The 18,325-nt window shown below is 36.4% G+C and overlaps 1 protein-coding gene across 2 annotated transcripts in view; it reads left to right on the top strand.

The window, feature by feature from the left end:
• Positions 1-18,325, top strand: part of PDE7B (phosphodiesterase 7B) — a 348,288-nt gene that overhangs the window by 104,759 nt on the left and 225,204 nt on the right. The window lies entirely within an intron of this gene.

The raw sequence follows: 18,325 nt of genomic DNA on the forward strand, positions 1-18,325 counted from the left end.
GTGGAACACTTGATGATAAAGAAAGAGTTTGATTGTAATAACTCAGTAATTCAGGAACCATGCTTTTGAGCCTTTCAAAATTTTTCTTGGATCATCAGCATAATATCGGGTGCCTTGTATTCAGGCAACTGGAATGTAAATGTAAGAAGAATCACATTGTAAATCCTAGACTAGAGATGGTATACTAGATAAGTAAACTGTTTACACCACAGCACAAAGTCCTTACTTACAATGCCTGAGAGAAATATACATTTGAACTAAAATGAAGTCAGCACAACAGTTAGTCATATTGCATTAGTAATAAAAATCACAGCCTCATAATGAATAATTTGTTTTTGTGGGATGATATATCATCAATACCTTTCACAAACTCTTTAATATACTATATTCTGTTAAAAATGAAGTTGATATTATTTTCCCCATTTTATAGATTAGAAAACTAGGTCAGAGAATATAAGTGATGCACTTAATCTCAAAGTGAGAAATCTAAATCATGATATAAAAATTTTTAAATTGTAAAATTTTAGGTCTAGTATTTAGATCTTATTTGAGCCTCTAAACTATGTCACTGGGGTAGAAAATGGCGACTCACTCCAGTATTCCTGCCTGGGAAATTCCATGGACAGAGGAGTCTGGTGGGCTACAGTCCATGGGGTCACGAAAGAGTCAGACACAACAACAAAACAAGAACAACATGGCCATAGAGTAACATATCCACTGGAAAATGAACATTTTACTGGAAGTAGCACAGCTCCATAAATCCATGTCAAATATCCAGTAGTCCTTTTTCTTAACCACAAAAATGCTTCACAATGCTAATAATGGGTACAAATGAGAGAGAGATGGAAGTAGAAAAAATTCCTTTGTCCAGCTGTATGTCCCAACTTTGGATTTTGAGGAAATCATTTTATCACCATATCATATTTATTTATCAACTAACTCACTTAATTTTCACAATAACAGGATGAATTATTCCTGTTATAATCCTCATTTTACTGAAAGAAAATTGAAGCAGATCATAACTAAAATGTTGATTATAGCTTCTACATGACCTACTAACTTGAATCAGTTTGAACTCATGATGACTTTAAATGCATGAGTCCACCACTTATTTTGATTGAATTTCTCCTTGTACTTCCTCCCCTGTGCGTTGTTTGACTAGTTTATAGCTATGAAAAGGACAAAATAGACTATCCACTACTGCCTATAGATTAATTTCAATTAAAGCCAATCATCTTTCCATCTCTTCTAGATAATATGGTATGATTTATATCCCTAACAAGAAGATATTCTTGGCCACCAAATGCATTCCCCCAAGGAATGTGCCAAATTCCACAAAATCCCAAGATCAGAAGAATATTTACATAAATCAGCTCTATATTGCTGCCACTGTCATAAGAATTTTAATTGAGTACTTAAATATGTGACAGGTAAAGTCCATCCTAAGCATCTTATTTAATTACATCATTTATTTAAGTAAATTAGGCCATGGCTTCTCTTTCAAAGCATAGATATCTTTGACAATGGCAGTGTATTATTAAGCTTTTAGGTTTCATTAGTTAATTATATTTCTATTAACTAAATAATATAAAGGAACTATGATATTGGAAGTTTTTATTAGTTTAAGGACATGGAATAATTAAAGATGGAATAGGAAGAACAATTATACATTTTGCCTTTAAAGTAGATGGTAAATATTTATTGAATTTTGAAGATATTACTATGTCTTACTCTGATAATTAAAATTATGCCCTCCAAAAGATTACCTCTCAAAAGACTTAGACTTTTTTCCTGCTTATCTTTTTAAGAGGATAGCTGCAAAATTTAATTAAAACATTTAAAAAATCCTTTGAAATCTTAGATGAAAGAGAATATCAAAATTAAATTATTATGGATATCAATACAGGTGGATCAACCCTCCAATGGTGTGTTCACCTGAAGCAGAAGGGCTATCATTTCACAGCAATACTATGCAAGATAATGAAAAAAGAAGTTGAATAATTTATTCCTTTAAAAGAAACAAGAGAAACTCACAGTGTGAACATGTAACTCACCAAAACTGAGGCCACATCTTGTATATTATCGAGAAAGGGCATCTATATAACTCAACAATAACAAGAAAGCTCCACTTATCCACCGTCTGAGGTCTTAATTCATTTGTTGCTTCCTTTGAGAGGAATCTGTGACCAGCCCTTATGGTTTCTTGAAGCATTTCTTGAGAAAACTTTTTATCCTCAACAATAAAGGATAGAAGTTTCTGCTATTTAAAGGGACTATTAAGTTTTGTGTTTCTAAGTCATGAATGCGGTTTCTGTTTTTGCAAGTCATGTTATAACCTTTTTATGAACAAATTAAAATTTTGAAACAAGAAAATCAAATCAGTAAAGCTTGTATTTTCAAAACTTCACCCCTGATCATCATACCTCCCTAGTATTGAGATTCCTAATGGAGGCCAACCTGAGACATTCATAGCTTTAAATTGTCAGGTTCTTGGCTCACCCACTCTAAGGTCCCTGCTATGCCCACTCACACAGCAGGTTTGGAGCTCCTGCCTGGACCCCAGCTGTGCTCTGGTTTCAGCACGTTTGAGATGGAATAGGGAAGGATGTCACTAGTCAGGCACACCGTTTGCAGTTTTCTTCTGTCCCACTGCTATGTCCCCAGATCATTTAGAAAATACCATTTTTATGCTTTCTGTTGTTTACCTCACAAGCCAACCTCATCAAGCTCACACTTTGGGGTCATTAAGTTCAATGAGGTATAAGTGTAAAATTCACTTGAAGTTACTGAAATTCTGAGTTCAAAACAATTTTAAATGAAAGCAAATCCATATTGTCATGTATGGGTCTTAGGTTTCTATGTTCAGGGGAATAGTTTGTGCTGGATATGAAGGTAAATAGTAAAGATGTACTGCAGAGGTGGCTATAGAGTACTTACTATATACTCCTTTTTACCAGTATTTGCACTTTTACTACAAATAGTAGCAAATTATTACTGCAAATAATTTGGTTTTCCCAAAAGATTGTATCAATTAACCCTTTTCCAGTTTTATATAGGTTCTCTTTAACTTTTTTGTTCTGAAAATCTTGGCTTTTATTTTCAAGTACATAATAGCCAATTTTATTTTTTAATTAATTTTTATTGGAGTATAGTTGTGTTAGTATATCTTGTGTTATTTTCTACTGTATAGTAAAATGATTCTGTCACGGGGACAAGTGTGGACCCTGTTAAGCACCAAATGGTTATAAATGTTGCTTTCTTCTTTCCTTCACCCTTAAGGAGTTTGAAATTTCAAACTCCCATCCCCCTCCTTCTTAAAAAATTTAGTCATAAGATTTCTCTAAAGTTCAGATAGACCTCAAAGATTATACAACTATATCAAAGAATATACACTATATCAGTCGTGTCCGACTCTTTGCGACCCCATGGACTGTAGCCTATCAGGCTCCTCCATCCATGGGATTTTCCAGGCAAGAGTGCAGGAGTAGATTACCATTTCCTTCTCCAGTGGATCTTCCTGACCCAGGAATCGAACCTGGGTCTCCCGCATTGCAGGCAGATGCTTTACCGTTTGAGCCACCAGTGAAGCTATATATTACACTAAGCTATACTTACAGTATATAGTAAGTACTTTAAATACGGGTAATGAACTGATGTTAAAGGCAGAAGGAAGTGGGAGAGAAATGATCTCTCATTGCACAATTAATGCATGAAGTATGGCAAGTTCCGCAAAAGATTTTATTTTTCAAAGTATAATGAAAACATTAGTTACAAAGAACCAAGAAGAAACTACATAAAATGATCAATGTTGATTCACTTCTTAGTTCATTTGCTAACTTCTTTCTGGGAAATGCTAAATGCTGGAGGGGGAAAGTTTCTCAAAAGAGTTCCCAATCAGACTTGGTGCCTCTTCTTTTCCTTATAATTTTACAATTTGAATTTTCAGTGGCTCTGCTTTTGTTTCATGTGTGATTCCTTTCATGTTAATTGGTGTCATATCATTTTCATAGAAGTATGTATTTTCTTACCTGCCATGGCTTAGAAAGGGATGTTCATATTGTCATGTTTCTGGTTGAAATCTTTTATTAAATTGTTTCAAGTGATCATCAGTTTTCAAAGCAACAGAATACCATAAAATCAATATTTTGCTAACATTCAACATGAGCACAGGGAGACTTGCTTTCTGGTCCTACTTCTGAAAAATTACCTGGGTACTCTCAGAACTTGCTTCATCTTTTAGACTATAATTTATAGTTTTTCTGCCAAGTAGCAATAAAAATATCTGTTCCTTCCAGCCCAGAGGTTGTCCTGGTGATGCAGAATGTGATGTTCTGTGAGGAGACATTGCCTGCTATAATGCTCTAGTTATGGCATATGCATTAATAAATTAACAAATAAATAATAAACAACTGAAAATAAGCAAGTTGATGATGAACAATAATATAGTAATAAATAGTAAATTATTTATTGATGACATGAACAGTGTTTAGAAAAGCAATTGAAAAGATAAACCATTATGTGAGGGCAAGTTTTTAAAATATTAAATACAGTCTTCAAAATTGTGTTGTGCCTCAAAGGCATCATCTACTATTTATTCAGCAGATATTTACTGAGCATCTGCTATATGCGAGGACTGTGCTAGGCACTGGGGATGCAAAGGCCAGTGAAGCACAGAGGGTTTCCAGTCCAGGCAGAGACTCAAGTCCCAAACCACAAAATATGCAATGCTAGCTTGAGAGTGACAAGTGATATAAAAGGAATTTCAGAAGATGAAGAGAGTGCATGCAACTGGCATATGATGACACATAGACTGAGCTATGCAAAGACCAAGAAAGAGGCAGCGTTCTAGGTGGATACATGACCATATTTAAAAGCCTAGATACAGGAAAGTTGAGGAGTGAAGAAGGAAGGACGTGTTTCAGGCCACAAGGAGTGTGAAAGGATAAATTAGGAAGGAATTTGAGGCTTTACTGTAGACAGTTTGACTGTTAGCATCCACTCTAAAAAGGACAGAAATACCAAATGATAGAGCATCATGGTCTCTTTTGTTTAGTTGGTTAGAGAGTATTTTTTAACTTTGATAGAGAGTATTATAGAATATTCTATATCTAGCTTCTATTGGGCAGTATTGATAGAGCTTTTCACCAAATACTTGTGAAATTAAATCATTTTAACCTTATGTGATGAAAGTGAAAGAGGAGAGTGAAAAAGTTGGCTTAAAATCAACATTCAGAAAACTTAAGATCATGGCATCCGGTTCCATCACTTCATGGCAAATAGATGGGGAAACAACGGAAACAGTGCAGAATTTACTTTGGGGGCCTCCAAAATCACTGCAAATGGTGACTGCATGAAATTAAAAGACGCTTGCTCCTTGGAAGAAAAGCTATGACCAACTTAGACAACATACTAAAAAACAGAGACATTACTTTACCAACAGGCTTCCCTTGTGGCTCAGCTGGTAAAGAGTCCATGGGGTTGCAAAGAGTCGGATGCAACTGAGTGACTTCACTTTCACTTTAGCAACAAAGGTCTATCTAGTCAAAGCTATGATTTTTCCAGTAGTCAAGTATGGAACGGTAAGTAATAATAACAACATTATAATGTACCATATTAGGTTTGTTAAGGATCAAATAGCATAATAAATATTAAAGCATTCAGTAAACTGTTAGAGGTTCTAGAAATATAAATGTTATTTATTAGTACCAATAGCTAAAATGTTCTAAGTGCTTTCATTTCATTTAATATTAGTAGTGTTCTTTATGCAGACCGACAGCTTTGGCATGTTTTCTGTTTCAGTTTGCTTCAAGTAAATAGATATTTTCAAGAACATGTTTGTAATCTAGAAATAAGTGCATCATCTTCATAGGTTATTAAAGAAAGATTAGTGTAAAGACTATTTTATTTGTACTTAACTTTGTAAAACTGAAGATCTATATTCAAAGACAGAAGTTTTCAAGTTATTTAACTGTGATTTACCAAGATTAAAAACTTTGGGAATTTGAATTAATTTTTACTTACACTTATGAAGCAGTTCATTCTTATTGTGGGAGCACATCATCTCACTCCTCTTATATGCATATGCTTCCCTGGTGGCTCAGTTGGTAAAAATCTGCCTGTAGTACAGGAGACGCAGGTTCGATCCTTGGGTAGGGAAGCTCCCCTGGAAAAGAAAATGGCAACCCACTCTAGTAGTTTTGCCTAGGAAATCTCATGGACAGAAGAGCCTGGTGGGTTACAGTCATGGGGTCACAAAAATTGGGCACAACTTAGCAGCTAAACCACTACCATGTCCAAGGATGATAGTTTCTAACTCTTAGAAGATAAAAAATTGAAACTTGGACATTCCCAAGGAATGGTAAAGAAGGCATTCTCCTCATCACTCACCCAGGGCCCTGGTTTGTTTTATTTTTCAATGTGCCTGTCATCAAATGACATGTTTTATGTTTCTTTGTTTATCATTCTCTCCCAGCCTCATGGTACCACCCATCCTTATAAACAGAATGTAAATGCAAATATCATGAAAGCAAGGAATTAGTTTATCTACTGCTAAGTGTCCAGCATCTGGAACAGTGTCCAGCCACCTAGCCCCTCGTTAGAGCTTAATATTTGCTGAATGGATACCTGCCAATGCATTTGTCGAAATAACATAATCATCTATAAAGTGTAGGCCAGATGTGTCAAATGCTGATGGGTATGGCATTTAAAACCATGTGCTAACTCAGCCAAAGAATGGGTCAGCTCTTAAGAAAACTAAGTGGCAGTTCCCCAAGCATGTTGCTCTGGGTTAGAGGATGTAAAGTGCATAGTTCTCCACAAATAGGCAATTAGAACCTACCTATAAGAATAGGTAATTATCAGATATTTCTTGAGCATTACGCTATGCCCAGTCCTCTGCTAGGATTCCTGTGAAAGCTGATGTAATAATGCATCTCTAGGTAGAATCCCTGTCACCACCATTTGTCCAGAGACAATGTCATTTCTGTCTTGACCCAAAAATAATGTTGGGCTTTTTATTGGAAGAAATACAGCTTTTAATAGTATTCCACTGTAAATATTTTTTTATAGATTATATACTTTTTTAGAGATTTTTTTTTTTGGCTGTACTGGGTCTTCATTGCTATGCAGGCTTTTCTCTAGTTGTGATGAATAGGGGCTTCTCTTCCTTGTGGTGGTAAGTATATGTCTACCAATGTGTATCAATTATAAACATTCACAAATATGGAAGTTATCAAAGAATGAGACAAACTAATTTATATTATAAAAAAGATAATTTTAGATAAAATAAATATTTGCTCCAATTATATCTTTGAGCTATAACATTTTGTCATATCTAAATGCCAAAAGATATTTTTATCAACTTCCCAAAAGATTAGTCCCGATGAGATAGCTAACTGCAGGTAAAAAAAGCACAGTTTCCATAAGCCCAAAGCTTGCACACTGACAGATCAATGCAAGTTTTCAACTTTTGTGAGGCTAACTTGGACACTATCAAAAAGTAATTACGGATTTTTTTGCTCCAAAAATCTTAAAGGCAATCTAAACGTAGGTTATATACAGTAATAAGCAAATGCAAAGAATTTGTTTTTGCCGACTTTTGGGTAGTCAATCATGTATGAGTTTAATACTTTTGGTTTGCAGCCAAAATTTAAAACTTTTTATGACTTGCAACTTAATGAGATAGTTAACATTACGATATCTTATATATCATCATTTTTATCTTTAACTAAATTCTGGACTCTGAAGTTTCTAATTCTATGTAACACAGTAGAAAATTTATTTCTGAAAGAGGTTGTCACATTTCTAAGTATAAGAAAATAATACCAGAAACGCTAACAGAGTGTAGAACTTGATAAGATTGGGGAACATCAGTATTTTCATATTTCAGTGATCAGATCAGATCAGATCAGATCAGTCGCTCAGTCATGTCCGACTCTTTGCAACCCCATGAATCGCAGCACGCCAGGCCTCCCTGTCCATCACCAACTCCCAGAGTTCACTCAGACTCACGTCCATCGAGTCAGTGATGCCATCCTCATAAACTAAAAATCTGAAGGTTTTTGCATTATGTGTAGTAAGCGTATGAAAAAATTTCCCATACCAAGCTTCCTCCCAAAATTATATTGCAGAAATTCAAGAAGTACTTGAATTGTATTCTGCCGGACTACAAAATGCAGAGTGGGTTATAAAGACAAAACCTATGAAACTACGTAAGTCATTTGCCAAATATTAGGATTGAAGCTGGCAAGAAGTAAGGGTGCTTACTGGGGCTTCCTAGGAGGTGCAGTGGTGAAGAATCCACCTGCCAATGCAAGAGATGCAAGAGACATAGGTTTAATCTCTGGGTCAGGATAGGAAATGGCAACCCACTCCAGTATTCTTACCTGGAGAATCCTATGGACAGATGAACCTGGAAGGCTACATATAGTCCATGGAGTCACAGAGAGTTGGACACAACTGAGCACATGTTCAGGCAGTAAAGTGCATATTAAGCACAATTTGTTGGGGTCTGAAAAGGTAGCACAGTTACAAGGGTAGACCTTGAGACCATAAGGCTGCAGCTGGCATTTGCTAGCAAATATTGTTTTGAGAACAGCTAGTAAGGCAATGGCACCCCACTCCAGTACTCTTGCCTGGAAAATCCCATGGATGGAGGAGCCTGGTAGGCTGCAGTCCATGGGGTCGCTAAGAGTCGGACACGACTGAGCGACTTCGCTTTCACTTTTCACTTTCATGCATTGGAGGAGGAAATGGCAACCCACTCCAGTGTTCCTTCCTGGAGAATCCCAGGGACGGGGGAGCCTGGTGGGCTGCCGTCTATGGGGTCGCACAGAGTCGGACATGACTGAAGTGACTTAGCATAGCATAGTAATGTCCTTGAGTGTGATACAGTTCAGAATATTCAGCTCTCAGTGATACAAGAATGTGTCTGAAACCACATCCACCGTGGCCACCTACTTCCATTTTGGATGCCTGAATCACAGTTACTCCATTTCGATTTTTAAATGCTTTCTTTTCTTTAATGGTTCAAACAAATAGGCCACAAACAAGCTGTTTTGGTTAGCTCAAAGTTCAAGGTGAATTATGTATAAGCCAGAATGACTTCCTCATACCTCAATATGTGAAAATTTCTTCCATCAATACAAACTTCCAGTTATGAGATTAATAAGTCACAGTGTTCTATCGTTTAGCATAGTGAGTATGGTTAATAAAGCTACTATATATACTTGAAATTTCCTAAGACAGGAGATCTTGTATTCTTACCACAAAACAAAAATGGTAACTTTGTCAGGTGATGGATGTGCTAATTAATGTCACTGTAGTAACCATTTCACACAGACTCAGACAAAACTGAACACACACACATATATTAAAACATCAGGTTGCAAACCTTTTAAAGATTATATTGTGCAACCTAAATGCATACATTTTAAAGCCTTACCTCAGTAGAGCTGGAAAATGTTTTAAAAACCATAAAATTATATTGCAGTGTCAAGAAAATGCATTTGAATATTTTGTCTTCTTTTAGAAAATCTAATACTTGGAAAACAGAGTTGAACATTTTGGAAGTACATATTGAATTCAAAAGTACATTTTCCACATTTCTCAGGAAAAGTTTAACATCTTATTTCCAAATTACTACTTTCTTTATAGAACAGGTTTGTTAATAATTAGTTCCACCAGGCAGTCATCGGGAAAAGTACCTTACTTTATCTGTTATTTTACTTTTTGTATGAGACTTCTTTCATGGATCATGTTTACAAGATGATCGATAATGAAATGCGAGGATGGTTTTGGGCAACAGTATATGAATGAATATGATCATGTTGTGGGTAGTCTAGGAGACATTCCTAGACATTTGGAACTTGGTCATCCCAGAGCCTAAAGCAAATCTGTATTTGAAGATTACTTTTTTCGTATATTGCTTTCATAGTAATTTAAGGCTGAAAGTAGCTTTGAGAGTCAAGTAGGAGAAGGAGCCAGTAATTTCTCTCAACCTAGTCCTCCGTCTGGACTCCTGAAGTTCAGGGTCAGGTCTCAAACTTGTAACTACACAAAGTTGTATGAAATTTTAAGCCATTACAATAAGTAAAGGATTTTTCCCTGTAGCAATTATACTGTTAGAAATGGAGCAGTATCTGATTTACTTTTTTTTGAAAAGAAACAGTTTGAGTGTCAATTTTCTTTGCATTCTTGTAGGTAAAACTTATTGGAAGATTCATTTCAAATGTGAGCGTCTTTAAAAAAGCAACTTTTCAATTGATTTAGCATTGGTAAATGGAAACTAATCTGTGTACATGTGTCCAAGCTTATATATATCAATAGCTTGCTATTCCTCAACAGTTGAAATATGTAGTTAGTATATTGACTAGCACTTCTAGTTCCTCTGCTATTAGTTTATTTAGCTATTGATTTATTTAGGTAGAAAGTTCTTTTCTTACATTTTTATTGAAGGTTAGCTTAAATTCTGATAAATATCCAGTTCTTAGATGTACACTTCATTCTTACAAAGTTAACACATCCATGTAAAACCACACAGATCAATGTAGACAGCTTCCCTCGTACCACCTCCCGGATATTACCTCCCAGAGATCCAGACTCACTGACTTCCATCACCATCCCCTAACTTTGAAATTTTTAAAAATAGAATCAGATAGTGTATTCTTTTTTTCATAAGTTTCTTTAATTCAGCATTGTCTGTAAGATTCATCCATTCTGCTGCATAGCTGTAGTTCATTCCTTTTCTGTTTCTTTTGCTATAGAGTAGAGGTCAGCAAATAACAACCTATGGGCTAAGATTGGCCCATCACTTGTTTGTATATAAAATTTTAGTAGGATACGGCCATGCCCTTTCATTTATATATTGTCTAAGGCCATTTCTACACTGCCTTGGTAGAGTTGAATAGTTGTGTTAGCCAGCATATGATTTCCAAAGCCTAACATATTACAGAAAAAGATTTCTGAGCACTGCTATAGAATGTTCCAGAGCATGTGTATGTGCATGTGAATATTAATTCTAGAGGTAATGAACACTTGGCTATCCCTAGTTTTGGACTATTACAAATATTAATAATACAGCTGTGAATATTCTTGTGCACAAAATTACACATTTTCTCTTGAGTACTTACCCTGGAATTGCAACTGGTGGGTCATAAGGTGTGTATATGTTCAACTTTAACTGATTTTGTCAAATAGTTTTCCATAGTGACTGTACCAATTTACTTCCCACCAACTGTGTATGAAAGTCCCAGAAATAATTTAACACATGATAATTATCATTAAGTACAAGTTGGAATGCATAATTCATCATTCAACTCAATACAAACAACATTTCATGTAACAGACTTTAATGACGATCACAATACATTTATGTAAATAAATCATCCAATTCATAATAGTAGTAATAAAGCAGGTATATTTTATTTTTTCATTTTCAGTAAACATACATGAGTTGATGGAGTTTGTTGCATAAAACAAATTTATAGTTATTCTTTGTTGAACACTTAGAATTAAATGTCCCACAAGTGATCCTAGGAAATGCCTCCCCACCCACAGTGGAACTATAAACAAAACCCCAGTTCATAAATTCTCTTTTCTGTTGAGATAATTAATTTCCATTTCTTATTTTACTAAAATAATACACATCCATCTTTTTTATAGATCTGAAGTTACATTAAGTTATAAAATAAAAGTTATGATATGAAAATTATAGTTAAAGCTTCTAATTGTGAAAAATCAACAGGCTAGCCCCTCACTATGAAATCACATAGCATAGTGATTCTAAACTTAACCCTCATATGTTGTTTCTGTGGGTTTGCTCACACTTGCTTTAGGAATGAAGCAAAAAGCATTTTCATTTTGCTCTTTTTAGCAGTTTCCTTCAGTATGAAGCATGTCCAGGTGATGATAGGAAGGTCACCATTGCTCAATATCAGAACTGAGTCAAATGAAAGAATTATAATTTCCCTATACTCAAGAAACACTTTTGGCTGCCTGGATAATGGGATCATAGATGATTTTTATTTCCTTCCTTTTGTCTCTTTATGTTTTCCAAGTGTTCAACAAAGACTACACACTCATTTTGCAATCAAAGAGACTTTAGGTAGTTTTCTGGTTTCTGAGGATACAAAGATTTTTGTAGTTGTTTGCTCTACTAAACCCTACACCTGACAAGTGTCAAAATTTGAACACTTACTCTGGTGGTAAACTAGTTGTAAATGGAGGGGTATTTTCAACAGAAGCTGTGCCTTGGGATAACCAACTGCTACACTACTCTGATTGCTACTTCTTGGAGATAAGTTGGGTTTTTGTTGAACTCTCTGAGTCACCTTCCCTCAAATGAATGGACTTTCTGAGATCGGCCATTCCCTTTGCAGAATACATGTTACATCTGTGCCTTGTGTCATAGGTAAAAAGTGCCACCCATTGACACACAGCCCATGAAACAGCACTGACATTGCAAAACGATAGGAAAGTCAAGTAACTGAGGCTTGTGGTTCCATGGCAAATGAAGCTTTCCAGAACAAGCGCTAAGAGCCTGTCGCACCAGGGATGGGAGAGGGCTTGTTAACAATGTAGAACAAAACGCTGTGGAACTTCCTTGGGTTCTCAGAATTGTTAGATGTAGTACACACACAGACACGCATGCGTGCATGAACACACATACACACTCAACCTGCCTCCTCCCCAGAGACCCCATCAAGGTGGTACAAGAGGTTTTTCAATTATTTCAGGAGACTGCAGCTTTCATTAGACTAAAAGACAACTGCTCATTTCCAAGTTCAAGATCTCTATTTTGTTCCTTTCTTCTCAACTGGGACCCAAAAAGCACAAGGTTTTAATCTAAGAGAATAAAGGTCTATAAGCAGTTGTTTTGCACAACCAGTTAGTTTACTTTCAGTATTTGGAGAAAAGAAAAGGATAAATGTTTAATAGCTCTAAGTGTCCTAAAGTGTCTCAAATAAAGGAAGATTCTGCTAATGTAAAACCATATAAAGAGCTACACATATACTGTGTTTTGCCAAATATAAAAGATTGCATATGTGTGTGTAGGGGAAAATTTAGCAGTAGGAAAAAAATTTAACTTTACTTGATTCATCATATTTTCCTGCATTTTACAGCTCTCCTACCATCTACATACATTACTTTTATTAATATTTTTACTCTTTTGCAAACTTCCCTGGTGGTCCAGGGGTTAAGGGGTTAAGATTCCATGCTTCCGCTGCATGGGGTGCAAGTCCAATCCCTGGTTGAAAGTGTATGTATGTCTGTGTGTCTGTGATGCATGTATTACTCTTATAATAGAAAAACCATAAACATGAAAAAGGACCTTAGGCAGTGAAGCTACGTTGTGTGATCCTATAATGGTAGATACATGTCATTACAAATTTGTCCAAACCCAGAATGTGCATCACCAAGAGTGAATGTAATGTAAAATTGGAACTTTGGGTGATAATGATGTGTCAGTGTAGGTTCATTGATTGTAACAAATGTACCCCTCCAGTGGGGGATATCGATTATGGTGGGAGCTATGTATATCTGGGTCAGGGGGTGATTCTGGTAACTATAAACAGCTAAAAAGGGATAAAAAGGCGTGGGGGGAAGGCTGAAAGCAGTGTGTTATTGTGCTTTGGTGAGCTCTGCAGAGGTTCTGAGAGGCTGTCCAGGGGGACTTTGGTATCAAACTTCCCTGAGAACTTAGAGACAAGTGAGCATTTGTTCAGGCTCTATCATTTAGTTTATTGTTTTATCACAGGAAAATTAAAAATGTGTTGTGACCCCTTTAGCAATGTCTTTGTTTTTTAAATAACAAGATTATTTTCTGGGTTCATTTTTAAAGTAAACCATCCACTGGAAGGAAATTCAGTGACTTCCCTAAAAATCCACAGCTTCTGAATCTTATCCATACCCATTGTCATTACATAGAGCAGAGTTAAATAGTACTACTATACTAAGATTTCTAATGTCTGCTTATACACTAATGATTAGAGAAAGAGAAATTGTGTGGCATTTTGCTTGTAATATGAGCCTGGTTAATCCAGAATTTATAACGCATAATATTCTATAACTACATGATTTGCTAATGTGATTTGCCCAATAAAAATGGCTATTGAGTCTTATAAGTCTGTATACGCTTCTACACATTAGAAAAACAGCAGAGAATAAAACAAACAAAATTCCTACCCTAACAGAACTTAGATTCTAGTGGGATATGATGGTGGGGGGAAGGAGTGGTAATTAATACAAATCTTATACTTTTAATTTTATATTTTAATTTTGTACATCTTCATTGTAAAGATCTTGTACATCTTCATTTTAAAGAGGACAATGGAAGAAATTCTACTGAGGAAGAAATCAGGCAGGGTGCCTACAAGGATGGGGCAAAGATGGAGGAGGTAGAGGCAGTGGTACAGATTTTAACTAGAACTGCCAAAGCTTTCCCTGAGAAGTGGGCATTGCCAGGCCCTGCAGAAGAGTACCCTGAAGCAGCCCAAGGAGCAGAGGGAGAAGAGTGTGCAGAGGCCCAGGGATGTGGAGGAGGAGCTGAGAGGTCCTGGAGACAGATCCTATGTGTCATTGTGAGGCCTCTGGATTTGCTGAAGATGAGGAACCAACAGAAATGGACTTCCATTTTAAAATACTGGATTTTTTTTTTTTATAACATGTTAAAAAAGATAACAAAGTAAGGAAAGAGTGCTTGCATCATAGTTTTAGAGAAGTATATTCTCACTGGACTGAAATAGGTACTTGTAAGAATGTATTTAGGAAAATAACAGTGAACAGATTTAACACTACATGTTCCAAATAATTGAAAGGATTCATGTTTATCTAACTTATCAGTAGAAAACTCAACTAGAGGAAGTATCACTTTAAAGTGGTTAGGATTTAGAAAGAAAAGGTGATTGGCAATCTCATCTCTAGAAAATTTTCCCTTCTTAGGGGAATTCTTTATTTGAGTTGTCTTTAGAGTGGCTTTTTTAATGGAAGGGGCTATCTCTGTGTTTCCTTCTTAGACTCTTTACTTTCTAAAATAGTAGGTTGGAATCACAGCTAATGGTCTGCTCAGGAAACCAGTTTTACTAAAAACTAAAGGAAAGGGAAACCTCTCCTTTTTCAATTATCTTTAAAAGTAAGTGCTTGCAAGTATGAACAGAGTTAAGCATGACCTGAGAGTCATGGCAAAGAACGGACACACTGGATTCTTGGAAAGTGATGCACCCACCACCCGCATCGTGCCATTGACCTAGACTAGTATGTGAACAGCGCCCCCTGGAGTTGCAACGTGGGCCCTGAGAAGGATGAAATAAGTTGTTACAGTCTTGTTGGCTCCTCTGAAGCCCACTTTGTCTGAAAGCCATGGACTGACGCCAGTGTTTTCTTTGACTTATTCAGTTAGAAATGAATATACCAGAATTTCTCTGCTCCCATTCACTTTAATTTTACCTCAAAAGAAAAAATGTGTGAGAATTTCTTTAGAAAAAACAGTATAGAATTTATAACATAACTCAGAGAAAGAGTCCCAAAACATATACAATTCCCCATGCCATTTACAGTGATAACTGAGCATCTACTGTAATCCTAGAACTAAGCTTGGTAGTAGAGATAGGAAGAAATAGTAGGTCCCCATCCCCTAACCTTCGTATTTTCTAACATTATACCATCCTACTCTTCAGCTTTATAAGCGAAAGGCTATAGTAGCAGAGAATGGGACATGATTGGTCCCTTCTCTGTAGTGGTATTTTTCTTTAAAATGTGCGTACACATACACACATTAGTCCAAGATCTCATCCCCTTAGAGTTGTTTCATTCTAATCCTGGTGAAGCACGGATGGGCCCAGAAAACTCTAATAAATATGTTTGATTGAGAGTCCAGAGACATAATTCCATGTCCTTCCTCTTCCTCTAATACTATGTCACAATCTCTTTCGATCTCAAATTCTTTGCCCTTCAAATGTTCCCAACAAAGTCCCCTAACTAATGCCTACTTTACATTGTTTATGAGTTTGCAGATAAAGTGGTAGGCAGTAAAGCACATGGGAAAAACACTGTCTAGACCAACGTAAGGTCACTTTTTAAAAACTATTCTTTGGGAGTTCAGAGGCTAAGACTCCATGCTCCCTGTGCAGGGAGCCCAAATTCCATCCCTGGTCAGAGAACTAGATCCCACATTCTGCAACTAAGAGTGTGCAAGTAAAAGATCCCACATGCCACGACTAAGACCCAGTTGCAGCCAAATAAATAATAAAGTAAATAAATATTTTTAAAAAGAAACTGTGGTAGTCAAGCAAACCAGCCTTTGCTTTAACTTGCCTTCAGTGAAAGATAACTAATTGAACAGACTTGCCATCACCAATATTTCAACTGTTGAAAAAGCTGAGACAATGATCTGAAGGAAACAGTATTGAAACCTGTGACCTGGGATCAGAAGTAACAACTTTTCTACTATCAGGCACCACTAGCAGACTTGGCCAGCGAATATCCCTGGAGTAAATTTCCTGATGAACTTTATAGGGTTTATGTCCACATTTGTCCATTTTAAAAACCACCAATACTGAATGTGTATTAAATTAGATGGTTTGGCTTATCTTTATTTCCAAAAATACATACTGACCATGTAGGAAAGTTTTTGGCAGAATGAACAGTGGGATAAAGAGGTGGCAATAAGACGTCAGGGGAGGAAGGCCATAAATGATAGCAAAAGGGAGCCGAGGCACGGAGGTTGGACCTGAAGACCCACTGAGACTGCAAATCTCCAAGCTAAAGTAGCTGCGAAAAAAAGAAAGTCAGTGACTCTTGAGGAAATACTCTGTTCAGAAGACTTGGCAAGAATACTGTGGCTTTTGAAGAAAGGCCTGCTTTCGACCACACTGAAGCAGATTTAAATTCATTTTGAGACAAATGACTCAAGAACTTCAATTTAAAATGGACTTTTCATACACATCATATACACATATTAAAATATATATTTTTTCTAGGGACAGCTATAAAGAGAAGCTTCTAACCAGAAGCTAGGAAGTTCTAGGAAGAACTAACCAGAGCTCACTGGTACTTAACTGTATTTCAGGATCTTCCTTGGCTCATTAAGAGCAAAGAGGTCTCATAGATAAAAAGATAAGGTCACTAGTTTATAAGCAAAGCTTGAAATGTTGTTCCATCTGTGCTGAGTATACTGCCAATATTTTATAGTAAGATCAGAGTTTTAAAAGTTTCTTAGATTTCAAAAACTTCAAGTTCAGAAGTTCTAGCCAGTAACAGCTATACAATAAAATAACTATAAAGCCTATATTATTTCATGTTTTGGAAAGTTTAGTGAAGCTGCCAGTTGTATCACTCTCAGCCATTCTTAATGTACTATATAATGGAAAATAACCCATGGCTATTCCAGTGAGAAAGGAGGGGAGATGGGATGAAAGGGAAGAAAAATAACCCAAGTGGGAAAATTATGAAGAGTGAATTTATAAAATACTATGCTATAGTCAACAGTAGCCTGAGTGTTTACTAGAGAAAATAATTAACTCAGTAACAAAAAATGACCTATCTTGTACCAAAAGTCCAGATATTTATTGTTTTAGCAAATGTTTATTTACTACCTACTATGCACCAACTGTTCTCTGCACAGGAGGAAATAGCCATGAGTAAAGTAAACCTAAACAGCACATTAAAAAGCAGAGACATCACTTTGCCAACAAAGTTCCATATAGTCAAAGCTATGGTTTTCCCAGTAGACATGTATGGATCTAAGAGCTGGACCATAAAGAAGGCTGAGTGCCGAAGAATTGATGCTTTCTAATTGTGGTGCTGGGGAAGACTCTTGAGAGTCCCTTGGACTACAAGGAGATCAAACCAGCCAATCCTAAAGGCACCGTTGTCTTTAGATGGGGTTGTCTCTAAGAAGGCATTCCAGGTAGAGAGGGGGAGCCAGAAAAGCCTGGGATAGCAAGGCCAGGTCTGGAACGGGATGAACAAGAGTAAGAGTGGCGGGAAGGAGAAGAGTTGGAAGACACACATGGGAGATCCTGAAGGCTTCTCCAGGCCTGTGCTTGTCAAACTTCAAAATGCACATAAATTGCCTGGGGAATATTGCAAAAATGCTGATTTTGTGTCAGTAAAGGGTCCGAGATTCCATATATCTAACAAACTCCCAAGTGATGCTGAGAGTGCTGATCACAGGAACACACTTTAAATATCAAGTCTTTCATCCAGGATAAAAAGTTCAGATTTTGTTCTAAATGCAGTGTTTTGAACAGGGAGTGGCATGACAGAACCTATGTTTTAAAGAGCTCACACTTGCTACTGTCTGGAAAACAGACTCCTGGTGGCCATT

The sequence above is a fragment of the Bos indicus genome, chromosome 9, assembly GCF_029378745.1.
Source record: "Bos indicus isolate NIAB-ARS_2022 breed Sahiwal x Tharparkar chromosome 9, NIAB-ARS_B.indTharparkar_mat_pri_1.0, whole genome shotgun sequence".
Classification (NCBI taxonomy): Eukaryota; Metazoa; Chordata; class Mammalia; order Artiodactyla; family Bovidae; genus Bos; species Bos indicus.